General features: G+C 39.3%; 1 protein-coding gene across 3 annotated transcripts in view; it reads right to left on the reverse strand.

Annotated features, from left to right (window-relative positions):
* Positions 1-19,172, reverse strand: part of SLC41A2 (solute carrier family 41 member 2) — a 138,747-nt gene that overhangs the window by 119,029 nt on the left and 546 nt on the right. Inside the window, exon 2 of one of the 3 annotated variants that reach the window (XM_037996600.2) lies at positions 14,845-15,027. The exons of the other annotated variants lie outside the window; for them this stretch is intronic. The gene's annotated coding sequence lies outside the window, so the exon portion shown is untranslated. The remainder of the gene's footprint in view (positions 1-14,844; positions 15,028-19,172) is intronic. 3 annotated transcript variants of the gene reach the window in all.

A 19,172-nucleotide genomic window follows, 5' to 3' on the forward strand; every position in this document is an offset into this window, starting at 1 on the left:
TGGCCATGGGACTCCCTTTAGCCAATAGAATAAGAGCAGCAGCAACACCTACAAACAGAAACAATTCAGCTATGTCTCTTTCTGTCATGAGAATGGCATGTCCTAGGCAGTTGCTGCTTCTTCAGACTGGGTCCCAAGACAAAGACACATGGAGAGATACAGTGACCACAGCCACCCCCCATCAATCCACAGGCTACACATAACAGGAGAAAGAAATAAAGCTTTGTTCCAGAAAGCCACTGAGAGTTTGGGATTGTTTGTTACCACAGCATAATCTAACAAAAGCTAACTTAAAAAGTGTATGTATTAAAAAGTAATCTGACCCATAGATTCCTATCCATTTTAGTTTAGAAGAGTCTCTCTGACATACTGAGCACTTAAAGGTTCCGGTCTATGGTCAATGAGTTTTAAAACACTGGCTTCCAAACATTTCAATCTCAAAAACGTAAATCCCCTCCGAAATTTTACAAAGTCATAAAACAATCTTTTCCTAAAAAATGAGTACATATTTTAACACCAAAATATACAAAGGCCAAAATCTCAGACTAAAGGGCAGTCCTTTTCACCGAACACATTTAGATTTATGGAAAAGTTCATTTCATGTTTCCTGCGAGAGCTTTGTCATAGTTTACCACTGGTTTATAGAGTCATGTCAGGGAATCATTGACTTAAAAGAAAATAAGATCAGATGCTCCTTATGAATTCAACTTTACTTACAAAAATAAAAAAGGTTCTTGCTCTGTCACTCAGGCTAGAGTGCAGTGGTACAATCATAGCTCACTGAAGCCTCAAACTCCTGGGCTCAAGTGATCCTTGCACCTCGGCCTCCCAAGTAGCTAGGACTATAGGTGCAAGACACCACACCCAGCTAATTTTTAAATATCTTGTAGAGACAGGGTCTTGCTATGTTGCCCAGGCTGGTCTCAAACTCCCGGCCTCAAGTGATCACTTCCTCCTGCCTATGCCTCCCAAAGTGCTGATATTACAGGGATGAGCCACCGTGCCCAGCCATAAAATTGCTTTTTTAAAAAAGTAAAGAAAATGAAGTATATTGTATGTGTGTGGATTTACCAAACCAGAATCTTGGAGAAACTCTGCCTATTGCACTGAAAGAGGCATTCTAATCCATTGCAAAAGTTAAATAACAATGCTTAGGAAATCTAGCAGAGCTGAGAGTCAGGAGACACAGGTCATTCCTAATTACTAAGGAAGGTATTAAATTGGAGTTTAACATTTTGTTATCTTCCCACAACAATAAAAGAAGAAGTTCTAATGCAATCTATTACCAGTAATTATTTCATTTAGTTGAAAATCCCAACTTGTTGAGCAGGTATGTATATTTATATAAACATACTAAAATCCATGGTACTATCACACACACACACTCACACACACATACAGACACACCCAGAAATTGACTCTTTATGGTTATTATATATTCTTACTTTTGCCACTCTGCAAGTGTTCTTTTCATTTTTTCTTTATACCTCCTCTGTATGTTTCTGTTTGCTATTTTTTTTAAAGGCTCACCTCCAAAATGGAATGAAAGTATCTGAAAGTAACTCCTTTTTTTTTTTTTTTTTTTTGCTAAAATACATAGTAATACATAGTTAGCTCCTGGCCGGGCATGGTAGTTCGTTCATGCCTGTAATCCCAGCACTTTGGAGGGCCAAGGCAGGTGGATCACCTGAGGTCAGGAGTTCAAGACTAGCTTGGCCAATAGGTTGAAACCCCATCTCTACTAAAAATACAAAAAATTAGCTGGGCGTGGTGGTAGACACCTGTAGTCCCAGCTACTTGGGAGGCTGAGGCAGGTGAATTGCTTGAACCTGGGAAGCAGAGGTTGCAGTGAGCCGAGATTATACCACTGCACTCCAGCCTGGACAACAGAGCAAGACTCCATCTAAAAAAAAGTAAAAATTAAAAAAAATTAAAAATAAGAAAAGTTAGCTCCTAAGAAAAATCTTGACTTTTTTGCTTAACCTAGAAACTTTCCACTGAAACTGAATTCAAGAACTCACATAGGTTTAATTCAGGAAACAGACAGTGATGTCAAACTTTCTTAACAAGTTGGGGAACATGGAAGAGAGGTGAAAGGACAATTAACTGTCATGTCAGTAATACTGAATTGCTGTAAACCGGATGGTCCTGAATTATCTGCACAAACATGAGAGCTTGAGACATCACAGACACAATTTAGCTACTGATACCACAAAGCTAGCTGATTCCATAAAACAACTGCTCATTTCTAGGGTTGCCCACTGATAGAAAAGAATAATGTCATAACATTTATCAATCCTGAAGTTTCTACATGCCTAAACATTTGTAAAGGATTTAAGCCTACAGAAGAAATAACAGATACATTGAATAAATCCTCTATATAATAAATCCTCAGTACATCTAAAATAATTTTTGAAATAAAACCAGACCCAGAGCCACTGATTTTGTTCTCAGAATCACAACCCTCAACTCCGGCCTCCCACAAAAAATTAATATAAATTTTTAAAGGAATTTTTATTTGGAAGAAGGATACATCAGAAGCAAGCCAATGAATCAACTCAAACACAATCCATTTAAACCAACTCTTAACTGAGAAAATATTGACAGAATAAATATGCTATGTGTCCAAAGACCTAAGTAGATTGCATAAACAGAGTACAGTTCATTCTATTAGTTAGATTATATCTAGCTCCTATCAAACCAGGTGACTGAAAAGTGAAAAATATCAAATAGTTAATGCATGTGGGGCTTAAAACCTAGATGATGGGTTGATAGGTGCAGCAAATCACCATGGCACACGTAAACCTATGTAACAAAACTGCACGTTCTGCACATGTCTCCCAGAACTTAAAGTAAAATTAAATTTTAAAAAGTGAAAAATAATTCAATCATTTAACTTGGAATTCTGATTACACTGAGAGCGATGAATAAACAGTTTTTATAATACAGGAACAAACAATTAACAAAAGTATTAGCACTGCTGTCTGAGACAAGTCAACCAGTAGATGGATGGCAAACAAGGTGAATTAGAGAACTCTATTTTGAAGTTGAGAAAGTGCTTTTAAACAACAAAAAAAGAGAGGTATATTTATTTCCCCTACTCTATCTTAAACATTCCTTACATGTATCTTATTTTTTAAAAACTACCAAACACTTAATGACTCTCTCTTACAATTGACATGTGGCGGGGCACAGGGACTCACACCTGTAATCCTAGAACTCTGGGAGGCCGACGCAGGTGGATCGCTTGAGCCAGGGAGTTTGAGACCAGCCTGAGCAACATGGCAGAAACCCAACTCTAAAAAAATACAAAGATTAGCCAGGCATGATGGCGCATGGCTGTATTCTCAGCTACTCCGGAGACTGAGGTGGGAGGATCACCTGAGCCTGAGAAGTCAAAGCTGTAGTAAGCCATGATCGTGTCACTGCACTCCAGCCTGGGCTACAGAGTGAGATCTTGTCTCAAAAAAAAAAAAGGGGGGGCTACAAAGTCTCAAAACAAAACAAAACAAAAAGACACAATTCATAAATTTCCTGCAAATGATTTCAGAGAACTTTACCTCCTCATCACTCAGCACCTCCTCCCCTATATAGTCACAGGAACGTTTATTTAGAAATTACAGCTATAGGCCGGGCGCGGTGGCTCAAGCCTGTAATCCCAGCACTTTGGGAGGCCGAGACAGACGGATCACGAGGTCAGGAGATCGAAACCATCCTGGCTAACACGGTGAAACCCCGTCTCTACTAAAAAGTACAAAAAACTAGCCGGGCGAGGTGGCGGGCGCCTGTAGTCCCAGCTACTCGGGAGGCTGAGGCAGGAGAATGGTGTAAACCTGGGAGGCGGAGCTTGCAGTGAGCTGAGATCCGGCCACTACACTCCAGCCTGGGCGACAGAGCGAGACTCCGTCTCAAAAAAAAAAAAAAAAAAAAAAAAAGAAATTACAGCTATAGAAGGCCTTGTTACTTAAAAATAGTATTTTTGCTTTTCTTCAATAAAAATTGAGCCAGCTTTTTTTACTTTAGCAGTGAGGAAACTTACAGCTACATCTGAGACTCAAATTTCATAACTGACTTACTCATCTAATGTTATACTCCTAGTTTTATTTTCTCTGGTACTCTGTAAGTTGTATTATTTATGTTTTATTCTTATGTACTCTATCTTGTTACACAGAGTCAGCTTGTAAAATATACCTACAAGAAATAGTGAGTTCCCTGGCACTTATAAATCTGAAATAGCTAAATTTAGAAACTAAATAACTGCAGTTCATTAGCATTTCAAATGAGTAGAAATTGGTATTCAGGATTCATATAAAAGTATACTTTCATACTTAATCCTTAACACATTTTTATACTCTCACAGTTCAATTTCTAAAATGCAAAACCCACTCTGGGACCAAATTAAAATACACACTTGACTCTGTATAATTAAACTGAAAGTTAAAAGCTTCCAGAATTTTAAGGTGCAGAAAAGATGCCAATGGGTTAAAGTTTAAAAGAAAAAAAAAAGCAAAATCCTTCTTTTTAAGAGGAGAGAAAGGAAGAAAGGGAGCCAACGTATCAATGTTTAGAAGAAAAACAAAATTATCTTTTTAAGAAAAGTAAATTATGTTAATCAATCCAGAATCGTCACCGAGAAAGTTAAAGAAATTTGAAATTTAATACAACGTACGTAGAGCAGAGGAGCTTCAAAACACTGGACCCTGGGGCCTCCTCAGCCAATAGATGACCTGGATTCTTCCCTTCTTAGGACCTCTAGCAGCTATAATATTGTTATTCCTCTTTGGATCCTGTATCTTTAACCTCCTTGTTAAGTTTGTCTCTTCCAGAATCTAAGCTGTAAAGCTACAAACTGTTCTTCAAATGGAGCTCCAGATGCAGTCCATGACTAAGATCTACCCAGGACCCCTGGACCAGCCTGCTAGCCCATGCTTCCATGTTAATGACATTGAAGGCACCCTTCCCAAGGAAAGCTCAACTGCACAACCCCTGTTACACCCCAATTCAGCAGGAAGCAGCTACAGCAGTCGTCAGCCAACCTCCCCAACAGCACTTGGGTTTTCCAAGTTGAGAGGAGGAACTGAGAGACAGGACTAGCTGGATTTCCTAGGCCAACTAAGAATCCCTAAGCCTAGCTGGGAAGGTGACTGCATCCACCTTTAAACACGGGGCTTGCAACTTAGCTTACACCCAAACAATCAGGTAGTAAAGAGAGCTCACTAAAATGCTAATTAGGCAAAAACAGGAGGTAAAGAAATAGCCAATCATCTATCACCTGAGAGCACAGTGGGAAGGACAATGATCGGGATATAAACCCAGGCAATCAGGCCAGCAACGGCTACACTCTTTGGGTCCCCTCCCTTTGTATGGGAGCTCTGTTCTCACTCTATTAAATTTTATAACTGCGGGAAAAAAAATGTAAAAGAAAACAATTACTTGCCATCCGTACGTAAGGTTATCATTTTTATTCTACAATCTTAGACCACGAATATCTCATAATTTTCACGGCTATCACATCTTAAATACTTACTTGGAGAACTCATCCACTAAGCCCTTCTCTTTGCCCTATCCCCAGAGAGAAGTAGCACTCTACCATGAACTGGTGGCACTGAAGCACATTACCTCCCATTAGATGATAAAGTGGGCAGCCTCCACACGGAGGTCTTCCTCAGGTGGTGGCCTAACATCACCTTCCCTCTCTGGGACACCTTCGTAATGGCACCACCCAGGGGATGAGGCCGATCTTCTACCTTCCCCAAACTGCACTTTCCGTAAATCAGTTCAAGTGCACCAACTCATCACAAGAGACTAAATTGAGATTACGTAAATCACAGGTACACAGTATCATGTTACTCAATTATCTGGGCATCAAGTTGAAACAATGACCTAACTCTGAGTTCTTTACTCCTGCAATCAAGTTTCTCTTCTACCCTTTGGTCAGTGCTGAGCACTATTTTATTCAAATGGCAGTTTGTGGGTTTTTTTGTTTTCAAAAGAACTCTTTTCTGGAGGGTTCTAAGCCCAACTTGAAATTTAGGCTAAAACTATTCTCAAAACCACCCCAAAGGCCAATTTAGCTGTCATATAGTGATCTTTGCTCATAAAAATTCCCAACTACCCTTCTTTCCCGGATTATTTAAAAGTGTGTTTCTAATATCCACTGGCATAGAGTTCTCTCCCATTGTTTTAATTTTTTTCATAAAAGTAATATGTATTCAATGTAAAAAGAAAAAGAAAAAAAGAGGTCAGGCATGGTGGCTCATGTCTGTAATCCTAGCACTTTGGGAGGCCAAAGTGGGCAGATCACCTGAGGTCCGGAGTTCGAGACCAGCCTGGCCAACACGGTGAAACCCTGTCTCTACTAAAAATACAAAAATTTGCCAGGCGTGATGTTGCACACCTGTAATCCCAGCTACTCCAGAGGCTGAGGCAGGAGAATCGTTTGAACCCAGGAGGCGAGGCTGCAGTGAGCTGATATCACACCACTGCACTCCAGCCCGGGCAACAGAGCAAGACTCCATCTCAAAAAAAATAATAAATACAAATAATAAATAATGAAAAGAAAAGAAGGCTGGGAACAGTAGCTCACACTTGTATTCCCAGCACTTTGGGAGGCCGAGGCGGGGGGATCACAAGGTCAGGAGATTGAGACCATCCTGGCTAACACGGTGGAACTCTGTCTCTACTAAAAATACAAAAAATTAGCCAGGCGTGGTAGTGGGCGTCTGTAGTCCCAGCTACTCAGGAGACTGAGGCAAGAGAATGGCGTGAGCGTGGGAGGTGGAGCTTTTAGTGAGCCAAGATCGCACCACTGCACTCCAGCATGGGCAACAGAGCAAGACTCCATCTCAAAAAAAAAAAAAAAAAAAAGAAAAGAAAAAGAAACAACAAAAGATAAATAAAAACTGTTTATCCTGAAAATCCACCGTCCAGAGATAGTCATTGATGACATATTGGTATATGTAAATTTTTTATATTTTTTCCAAATATACGTTTAAAACAAAAATAGGCTCACATTGGACATACTGCTTTCCATCCTGCTTTTTCCATTTCATAACATATCCAAAAAATTTTCTCAATCAATATTCTACAGTTATCTTTAAATAAAAGGTGACAGCCTTCATTCAATTAATACATCCTAAATACTTTCAGACAATTCAGAATTCCGCTGTACTCCATTTTTTCATAGCCATAATTCACTTATATCTTATATTGGTTACATACTTGTGAATAAATAACTACAAATGAACCATCAACCTCCAAGGTGAAGCAAGGTGATACACCAAGTCCATGGTGTATTTTCCCTTCAATCCATCACATATAATTCAAAATGAAAATAACGCCAAATAAAACAAGTATAAGAGTCACAAAAAGGTGCAGGGCGCAGTGGCTCACGCCTGTAATCCCTGCACTTTGGGAGGCCGAGGCGGGTGGATCACGAGGTCAGGAGATCGAGACCACCCTGGCTGACACGGTGAAACCCCGTGTCTACTAAAAATACAAAAATTAGCCGGGTGTAGTGGTGGGCGCTAGTCCCAGCTACTCTGGAGGCTGAGGCAGGAGAATGGCGTGAACCCAGGAGGCTGAGCTTGCAGTGAGCTGAGATGGCGCCACTGCACTCCAGCCTGGGCACAGAGTGAGACTCCATCTCAAAAAAAAAAAAAAAGAGTCACAAAAAGGTATGATTTTTCCCCATGAATTCTACTTCATTGTTTTTAAAAAATGATAAAACATTAAATTTTTTAAAATCTTTTTTGGCATCCCTTTCTAGTGCTCAAATATGCTTCGATTGCATATTAAGCATTGTTCCCAGGGATTGAGAAAGGAATAGATTTTTTATTCTAAGAAGTAGCATAGGAGTTTTAAATTCAGGTTATAAAATCCTTAAACAATCAAAATCCCATAACTGAGTTCACAAATTTCAATCAGGCACTTTCTTTTTCTTTTTTTTTTTTGGTAGAGATATGGTCTCACGCTGTTGCCCAGGAGGAACAGGATGGAGTGCAGTGGTGTGATCCTGGCTCACTTTTTCCTTGAACTCCTGGGCTCAAGCAATCTTCCCACCTCAGCCTCCCTAGTAACTGGAACTAATTTTTAAAATTTTTTTGTGGAGACAGTCTCACTACATTGCTCAGGCTGGTCTTGAACTCCTGGCCCCAAGCTGTCTTCCCTCCTTGGGCTCCCAAAGTGTTGGGTTTACAGGTATGGGCCACCACACCTGGCCCAGGCACATTTTTAAAAAGAGAATAGTAACTACTTATTTAAAGTTGTATTATTCATGTGGAATCTTTATGGCAAGTACTTTATGCTATGTTTGAAATTGTACAAAGTTTACTGAGATGTTTGCAATGTTTTCATTTGATGAAATATGACTTGTATTGAGTGATTTTTATGGGGGAATTTCAAGTGACTTATTTGTCAAATCTTTACACTTCAATTAAGAGAGACAATCTGCTTCCAAAAATTAACTGTCAAGAAGTGTCAACACAATAATGATAATAAGAGCAGTTAAGAGCTAGGGCTTCAGAGTCAAACTGGCTTACATCCTGACTTTCACAACCGGTGGGACGTATGCCTCCATACCTCAGTTTTCTCATGTAAATACATCTCCTTCACTGGTTTATTGTGAGGATTAAATGACTTAATACATATAAAGTGCTTATAACAGACTTCAATAAATGTTAGCTAATATTATTATTCATCACTATTATTACACATTTTCATAAAAGGCTCAAAATCTAGCTTCCCACCTCTTTCTCTTCTTACTAATGAAATATACTATGTCATACAATCACAAAAATATTGTACATTGCTGTACTGAATTGCCGACTTTTAATTTATTTTTATCTTTTTTTTTTTTTTTTTTTTTTGAGACAGTTTCACTCTGTCACTGAGGCTGGAGTGTAGCGGTACAATCTCGGCTCACTGCAACCTCCACCTCCTGGGTTCAATAAATTCTTCTGCCTCAGCCTCCTAAGTAGCTGGGACCACAGGTGCACACCACCATGCTCGGCTAACTTTTGTATTTTTAGCAGAGATGAAGTTTTACCATGTTGGCCAGGCTGGTCTGGAACTTCTGACCTCAGGTCCACCCGCCTCAGCCTCCCAAAGTGCTGGGATTCCAGGTGTGAGCCACCATGCCTGGCCACTGGCTTTTAATTTTAAGATAAACTCTTTTGTTCTAATTTTCTATTAAAAAATCAACTGGATTTTAGTATTTATATTTTATATAACATTCTATTTTTCATAAATTAAACTGCCAATATATTTTTAAATTACATACATATTTTACATATATATGTGTGTGCACTGATGAATATAAATACATACTAAACAGTACATATATATACCAAAAAGTACAAGTCTTCAGGGAATCACAATGTTTTAAAAGGAAAAAAAGACAATGAAAGGTGGATTAGGAACCAGCCCTAATACTGATTTTTTAATTTAAATATCATATCTCACATATATTTTAATTCACAAAAGACATCTAAATAACATTTTTATAATTTACAAATAAACCAGATAATCTGAATTCACACAATAAGGGTTATCCCGGGCTAATGAACTAAGTCTACTCAACCAGAACTCATGAAAGCATTAGAATCCACCATGAGTTTGCCTGGGGTCATTTTGAAACTCCACTAATCTAGAAATGTGACAACACAGTTTGCTGACTTTTCTCTGAAATAATTAAAATTTATTATAATACGCCCAAAGTTACAACGTTCGTAAGATAAAGACACAGGACTTGAGTTCATGACTTTCTGACTAACCAGTTAATGATAAGGAAGCCACTGCAGATATTTCTCTGTGTTATAATCCTCCGACAACAGTGTACGCAGCCATGGGCACGAGGATGATAGAACCAACGTATATCATCAGTGTTCCCTCTCAGCTCCTTTCATGCCCAACACTGGAACCCAGTAAACTGGATTCAGGTTATTTTTGAACACAGTTTATTGCTCAAGAATAGAAATAGCTCCTTCCCAGGTTTCACCTCTGATTCATAGATGAACTATCTCTGCACTATCTTCTGTTACTCAATAAATGAACAAATATGGCTGGGCACGGTGGCTCACGCCTGTAATCCCAGGACTTTGGGAGGCCGAGGTAGGCGGATCACCTGAGGTTGGAAGTTCGAGACCAGCCTGATCAACATGGAAAAACCCTGTCTCTGCTAAAAATACAAAATTAGCTGGGCATGGTGGCGCATACCTGTAATCCCAGCTACTCGGGAGGCTGAGGCAGAAGAATCGCTTGAACCCAGGAGGCAGAGGTTGCGATGAGCCAAGATGGCACCATTGCACTCCAGCCTGGGTAACAAGAGGGAAATTCCATCTCAAATAAATAAATAAATAAAATGAACAAATATTTTCTGAAGATCCAGAAAAGTAATCATATCATAAATTGTCTTATTTATAAGTACCAATATAAAACAGTGTGGAAGAAATAAGAGACCACTTAAAACTTTAGTACCTGCTCCTGGAATGCTCTTGCTTTATAACATATTATTTCACTTATTTACATTAAGATCATCCTTTATTAGTCTATGAGCTTTTGCTACAAAATTCTCCATATTACCTACCCAGTATCGGACAAAATGTAAGTGTTCACCAACTACAAGCTGAAAGGAGGAATGAACAAAATGATGGTGAGCTAAACTTTTTCTTTTTTTTAAGATGGAATTTCGCTCTTGTTGCCCGGGGTGGAATGCAATGGCGCAACCTCGGCTCACCACAACTTCTGCCTCTCGGGTCCAAGCAATTCTCCTGCCTCAGCCTCCCGAGTAGCTGGGATTACAGGCATGCGCCACCATGCCTGGCTAATACTGTATTTTTAGTAGGGACGAGGTTTCTTCATGTTGGGCAGGCTGGTCTCAAACTCCCGACCTCAGGTGATCCGCCTACCTTGGCCTCCCAAAGTCCTGGGATTACAGGCATGAGCCACCGTGCCTGGCTGGTGCACTGAACCTTTAAGAACAGGTAAGATTTAAAGAAATTGAGGGGAGGCTGGGAGAGGAGAGACGGAAAAGTGCCTTTCAATGAGGTGAATGGTAATCAGGCAGAAAATGATGGGAAAATGGGAAGATATGAAGAGAAGATTCACTATGACCAAGCAGCAAAATGAGAAACTTGGGGAAGACATGGAATGCCTGACTAGGGGGCTTAGGACTTTGTTTTCTAAATTAGGACAGTTGTTTTTAAACTTCCCTTTATTCATTGATTTTAATTTTGAAACAGGGTCTCTGATATGCTTTGGTTGTGTCCCCACCCAAATCTGATCTTGAATTGTAATCCCCATAGTCCCACGTGTCTAGGAAGAGACCTGGTCGGAGGTAGTTGGATCATGGGGGTGGATTCCCCCACACTGTTCTCGTGAAAGTCTGTGAGTTCTCATGAGATCTGATGGTTTTATAAGGGACTGTTCTGCCTTCGCTCCTCACACTTTTCTCTCTCTTGTTGCCATGTAAAGAAGGCCCTTGCTTCCCCTTTGCCTTCCACCATGACTATAAGTTTCCTGAGGCCTCCGCATGCGGAACTGTGAGTTAATTAAACCTCTTTCCTTCATAAATTAGCCAGTCTTGGGTATTTCTTTATAGCACTGTGAGAATGGACTAACTCAGTCTCACTACTTTTCCCAGGGCGGGTCACCAACTCCTGAACTCAAGCCATCCTCCCACCTCAGTCTCCTGAGGTAGTTGGGACTACAGGAACTGTGGTTGGCTAAACCTTTATTTTCAATGCAGAGGAACCCTTTATTTAAATTAAACCCTATGTGAAATCCTAACAAATAAAACAGTTTTGTAAAAGCAAAGTAGTACCCATTGAAGCACCCTGGTTTCCAACCACTGGGTCCCCATATTATCCAACTTGAGAAGACCCTGAAACTCCTCCTCACAGTTTAAAAACCACTGGATTAGAAAAAGATCTGCAAGGCAAATACCAAAGTGCTCAAAGCATTTACCTCTAAGGAACTGGGTATGCCTAGATTGAAGTGGCTGGGGGAGAGGTAAGCAGTAATATAAAGCAAGATTGAAATACCATTTTCACTTTTTTTGATTCTGCATATTTTTATATTATTTGAACTTCTGTTTAAATTGAGTACTTTTTACTTTTTAATTTAAAAAGTAATTAACAGGAAGAAACTATTCCTCTAAAAAAGTATTTTTAATGGTTAAACTTTTTCAAATGGATTGCCATATTTTAGTAAATAATTTCCCTATAGCAGGACATTATTTGGCTAAATTACATTGCAATGAAAATGAATATCTCTATGCCTAATACTTTCCCATATTTAGAGTTATTTCCTTAGGAGAAATTTATACAAGTTAACAGTTTCCATTTAGTTCTACAATGTACTGCTTAAAATAAGACTCTGGGGAATATAAAAAGATAAAATTCTCTGAGTGCTTTTTAAAAGCCATCCCATATTAGCAAAATTTGATTTTGGCATTCCAGTTTAAGATACATAAACCCTAACTTAAAAATTAATGAGCAAAATTTTCACAAATCAAAAATTTAGTAAGATAAATTTGAATCAGAACTGAAATTTCCTTACCTTTCGTGAACTTATCATAACTTATTTTACCACTGATCAGAGCCAAACACTGAAAGAATTCTTCCTGTATGGTTGGGTTTCACAATTTAATTCTGTGAAGTCATAATACTGTGACAGGAGAATCATTCATTCTCTGGCAACAAACTGACATCATTAAATTCTTATTTGTAAATTCTTTAGGCTATATGGATATTCTATTTTCATTTGTAAGAACAAAATCTATTTACTGATGACTCTTCATTAAGCTCATATGATTGATATATTTTCATCCATTTAGGTTGGTGCAAAAGTAATTGCAGTTTTTGTCATTACTTTTAATTGTAAAAACTGCAATTACTTTTGCACCAACCTAATAATTTATTCCTTTTGTCCTCACAGCCATTTTTCTAAAACTGCCTTTGGGTGAGTGCTCAGAGAATGCCTCTAAATTCAAACAAAACAGAAATGATTTCTGGATTGGCTGCTCCTGTGAGCAATCTGTGTCACTGCCCTGTACTCCCTGGGAGAAGAAACATCAAAACCAGAATGTTCATTGTTCTTTTTATTATCTCCACTACTGTTTCAATCTAAGAATGTCCTTTGTTAAATTATCTTTTAACAAATGTATGCAATTCTATCACTAAGATGATTTCAACTGAGAAAAAAAAATTTGAATGAAAACTTTTTCTTTGTCCCAAAGCAGACATTACTAGAAACAGCAATGTCATGTCTACTACTGCATAACGTTCCTCATATTAAAGGTAGTTAGACTCTATCAACGAAGATTTGCTTAGTCTCTATTGTGAGCCAGGCACTATACTGGTTGCCAGATAAATCTGTTCTCACAGACCTTTTGGTCTTGGTGCAAAGGTACTTAGGCAAACAAATCTTTATGAACTGGGAGATTCCAATAACAAAAACAGTGGGAAGATTTTTTTACAAGAAATAGATTGGGCCGGGCGCGGTGGCTCAAGCCTGTAATCCCAGCACTTTGGGAGGCCGAGATGGGCGGATCACGAGGTCAGGAGATCAAGACCATCCTGGCTAACACAGTGAAACCCCGTCTCTACTAAAAAATACAAAAACCTAGCCGGGCGAGGTGGCGGGCGCCTGTAGTCCCAGCTACTCGGGAGGCTGAGGCAGGAGAATGGCGTGAACCCGGGAGGCGGAGCTTGCAGTGAGCCGAGATCCGGCCACTGTACTCCAGCCTGGGCGGCAGAGCGAGACTCCGTCTCAAAAAAAAAAAAAAAAAAAAAAAGAAATAGATTGGAACCAGGTTTTGGAATACCTGTAATGCTGGGCCAATGAATTTGAAGTTTACATTCGAGTTAAGAAAGACCAGGTACCCAAACAGATCTTTTTCTAAAGATCTCTAATCACTCTAATCAGCCCCCGATTAGAACTTTTCAATAGCTTGTTATTTCCACTAAGATAAATCCAAATTCTTTAACAACGTTAACTAAATCCTGCATAAACACCCTTACTTACCCCTACAATCCAGTAAGTATCTATGAGTGACACACCCTTATTTTCTACTGTATTTCTTTAAAAAAAAAATCTGGATTACAACTCACTAATTTGCTTTCACAATCTACTAGTAGGTGCCTGCAGTTAAAGAAAAAATATGTCACTTTAGTGTACCACAGTCGCACACCTCTTGGCCTTTCCACATGTTCTTTTTGCTCAAAACACTTTTGCTCAACCTCACTCTTCCCTTTTACCTAGCTACTTCCTATTCAACTTAAGATCTCAGCTCTTAAACATCATGTCCCTGGCCCTCATAGATAAGTTCCCCTTCTTCTGTCGTTCCAAAGCACTCTACACTTAACCAATGCTTATTATGCTTTATTGTAATGGAACTTGTACTAATTGTTTTTCTAGGTAGTAAACTAGAGCAAGGACCCATTCTTGCTCATCACAGAATCCCAAAGCCTAGCCCAGTGCCTGTTATGTATTAGACATTCCATAAATATTTAACCAGTACTGGTAAAACAAGGAAATATACTTGAATAATCTATATATTTAACCACACAGTAAAATAATCACTCAAAAGTTTCTAAGAGATTTAGCTATTTCCAAGGAAAATATATAGTCAGTTCATTTTTATAAATGGTGAATTAGTTCCTAGGCTAGCCTACAAAACACTATTTCCCATAACATACTTAACTATGAGAGGATGGCTGTTTACTTCTCTCTGCAATGACAACAGAACTTGCATTCCTCTAAGTAGGAGAAAACAAGATTAAAGGAACACTTTTCCTTCTCTCCACCGCCATCACTGGTTCCTCCCGCAGGAAAGTGACTTACCTAATTGCCAGGATAGGTATAAAGGTCAACTTTTCAGACAGGCTCCACCCCTGAGCTCTCACTGGCTCTCTTGGACTTGCTGTGCCCTCAAGGACAGAAAGTTTTCCTTTCCATTGTAACTCCTACAAGATAAGCTCCTTAGGACAGGACTTTCCCTTCCACTTCCTGGTGCAACAATTTCATCTGGGTAGGTAAATTAAGAAAGAACAGTAAGCATGGGTCTAAGCTCAGTTCGCCAATCTAGCTTTATCAGAAATGAAAATTACACTACTATTTTAATAGTATTTAAATCCTCATCTGGCTTGAGTCTGATCTCAATTTGACTAGAATCTGGAGAGAAAAGGGGTGTAACTAGCACACTTAAAAGCTTCAACACGAACAACAGTAATCCCAGTCTGATTTCCGGGTCCTAGAACAGTTAGCATGGAGAAGCAGGCGGGTAAAAGGGAAGAGGGATCAAATGAAGGAAAAGGTTCCCACTTTTCCTATTCAGACATTTTTCTTGGGCAAAAATGTCTAAATAAATCGAATCTGTCTTTATATCCTACAATCTTTCCTTCCAAATTGTTTCAGTCTTGCTTTTCTTTTCTCATGTTTCAGATACCTCACGCTATCTGAAGCTTTCCATTTTTAACATCCTCACTTTCAGAAATAGGGCAAATTTTGCCCAAAATTCCAAAATGTTCCATGATCCCATAATACTTACATTTCCTATCCCTCCTCAAATCAAAACTCCCACTTCCTTAGTGTAGCTAACCAAGAAGAAAGCAATCTGATTAAATCCATTCACATTAAAATAGAGTAACTGACAGTTCTAGTCATTTCCATCTAAATAGTTCTATATTTGTTATTTTTAAGCTAAATAAATCTAACTATAGTACGTTCAGAGAGAAGAAAAGAGGTCTCTACCCTCATCTACCATAAAGGAGACAGGTCAGCTGTGACCATCACTTCTCAGGGATACCTCCATATCGTTTCCCAATTGTCACTGCCCTCTACTTTCAGTCCTTCCCAATAAGAGCCACTAAAAACTCCAGGAGGCAGAGAAGGACAATTTGGGAAAACATCTGTAGCTGCAGGATATTTGTACATCATTGAGTAAGTTGGTAACAATCAATATTAGGTTAGATAGTTGATATTTTCAATATGTTTGATAATAATTTCATTAGTTAAAACAAAGTGAAAACACATTTTGGGTTATAAACCTGAAATTACCAGCCTCATTCTTCTAAATAAAGGCAGGGGCATAAAAGGGTTAATTCATATATCCATCATTTTGTCATGTGTAGGTTGATGAGCAGAGTAAGGCTGTGCTTCACATGCTTTTTATCAGTTGCTTACCTATTATTTCCATTGGAAAACCTTTACTTGTATTTCCATAAAGTTTTGGAAATTGGGAAGTATACTTTTAAACAATGACAAAGATTCTTTTCTTGACGAAATTTTACTCAGGCCCCTGAACCTTCTCCTAGGCCCATCTGCGCACTTCCTTGTAAAATGCGGTTTTATCAAAGAACCTTGCTAAGTCAGTTTAGCAAGAGCCCCTGACTCTTGGCCCTCGCTTTTTTTTTTTCTCGAGTTGAGACAAAGTTTTGCTCCGTCACCCAGGCTGGAGTGCAGTGACGTGATCTCAGCTCACTACAACCTCCACCGCCGCCTGGGTTCAAGCAATTCTCCTGCCTCAGCCTTCCGAGTAGCAGAGATTACAGGCGCCCACTACCACACCAGGCTAATTTTTGTATTTTTAGTAGAGACAGGGTTTCACCGTGTTGGCCAGTCTGGTCTAGCACTCCCAACCTCAGGTGATCAGCCCGCCTCGGCCTCCCAAAGTGCTGGGATTAGAAGCATGAACCACTGCACCCAGCCGGCCCTGGCTTTCTGATTACCCTTGCTACCTGATTAACCTCACAATCTGATTAGGTTCCTCATCTTCCACTGTCCCCCAGGTGGTGTCTGATCACTCTGGCCTGTCTTCAGCAAGAATCCTATTAGGTTGGTTTGGTCTGAATATCCATTACCCCCGATGTTTCCTCTCAGTACTTTTCTGTCCACTGACCATAACACTGCTCCTTGGCTATAAATTCCCATTTGCCCATGATCCATATTCAGAATTGAGCCTAGTCTTCCTCCCACACTGCAAAATCTCATTCCATGGTCCCTTCACCTATCACAGTCGTCCTGAATAGACTTCTTTACCACGCTTTCACAAGTATCATTGGATAACTTTTTTCTTTAACAACAATCATATTAGATCAGTGGAAAATTGAGTTTGAATTCCTGGGAGGTAACATCAGGTCTTTTTAGGTGTTTTTTACTATGAAAGACCTGATGGTGAATTTGTGTGCACTCAGAAATTAACCATGAAATAAGCACGGCAGCATTCATTTAGCTGTAAGTGGCTCTTAACCTTTGTGCCATCAAAAATAGTTATTTACCACCCACACGTGAACATAATTGTAATAAAAACTACACTGCACAAACTTAAGAAAACAAGATTCTCCACTTTACTGAGAAGTTAAACATATAAAAATTTGAGTAATTTGTTCTTGCCATTTATTGTTAGTTTGTTCAGCTGGCCACCAATATAAATTACTTGCAATTAAAGTGATAACAGGGATTTTCAAATTGAGTATAGAATATATGAAAGTACCAATTAAGGGTGGTCTCTCTTGACTCCAGTCAGGAATATGCCTTCTGTAGCCTTGCTCAAAACACCAGGGCAGTAAATGTAAAGGGGCAGTAAGATGTCCAAGAATGAACAGGTAGGGTATTCTTACAGACTGAAGTGGCACTTATTCAACCTTTACCCAATAGTAAGCATTAAGTTTTTCAGTATCAGATTGGCTGGATTTTTTTCAAGTCAGCGCCAGTATCCAAACCTATTAATAGAATTTTTTTCCATAAAGGAACAATAAAACTCAATAAAAAGCCAAGCAACCCAGACTGACCGCGGTGGCTTATGCCTGTAATCTCGGCACTTTGGGAAGCCGAGGTGGGCAGATCACTTGAATTCAGGAGTTGGAGACCAACCTGGCCAACATGATGAAACCATGTCTCTACTAAAAATACAAAAATTAGCCAGGCAAAGTGGTGCATGCATGTAGTCCCAGCTACTCCGGAGGCTGAGGTAGGAGAATCGCTTGAATCCCGGAGGTGGAGGTTGCAGTGAGCCAAGATTGCACCACTGCACTCCAGCCTGGGTGACAGACTGAGAGTCAGTCTCCAAAATAAATAAATAAATAAGTAAATAAAAAGAAAAAGCCAAGCAACCCAATTAAAATATGGGTAAAAGATATGAACATTTTCTCCAAAGAAAATATATGAATGGCCAATAAGCACATGAAAAGATGCTCAGCATCTCCATTCATTAGACAAATGCAAATCAAAACCACAAAGAGATACCATTCCACACTCACTAAGTTGGCTATAATAAAAAATAACCAGTAAAAAGTAACAAGCCTTGGGGAAGATGTGAAGAAATTGGAACCCTCATACACTGCTTGGTGGGAATGTAAAATGGTACAGCTGCTTTGCTTGGCAGTTCCTCAAAAAGTTAAACACAGAGCAATTGCCCTCCTAGGTATATACCCAAGAGCACTGAAAACACATGTCCACAAAAACCTGTACACAAATGTGCATAGCAGCATTACACACAATGGCCAAAAACTGGAAACAACCCAAACGTTCATCAACTGATGAATAAACAAATGTGGTACACTGATATAATAATATTAATATGCTATAAAAAGTAAAGTACTGATACATACTACAACATGAGTGAAACTTGAAAACATTACGGCATGTGAAAGACGCCAGACCGAAAAGCCACATATTGTACGCTTCCATTTATATGAGACTTCCACAACAGGCAAACCCACAGAAACAGCAAGTCGATTAGTGGTGGCTAGTGGGGTGGGGTCCAGGGGAAATGAGAACTACTAAGAGAGACAGGGTTTCTTTTGGGGATGATGATCTGGATAGTGGTCATATTTGGAAAACTTTGTGAATATATTAAAAGCTACACTTTAGAAGAATGAGTTTTATGGCATGTGATGTATATCTCAATTTAAAAATTGTCCACTACAAAAAAAGATGACATACATGCGTAATATACTTATCAATGTATATAGGTAGCACATACATACGTGTCGTCTCTCTCTATAAATGAGCATTTGGGCTTTTAAAATTGAGATATGCTCCATATATATAAAGAGAAGAATGAAAGAACAGGGTGACGGGGCCCTCGCGGAGCCCTGAACAGGCATCTGGGGTGTGCCCGAGCCAGCCTCGCAGCATCTCCATCCCAGCTCACCTTCAGCCATCACTCA

The sequence above is a fragment of the Chlorocebus sabaeus genome, chromosome 11 (genome assembly GCF_047675955.1).
Source record: "Chlorocebus sabaeus isolate Y175 chromosome 11, mChlSab1.0.hap1, whole genome shotgun sequence".
Taxonomy (NCBI): domain Eukaryota; kingdom Metazoa; phylum Chordata; class Mammalia; order Primates; family Cercopithecidae; genus Chlorocebus; species Chlorocebus sabaeus.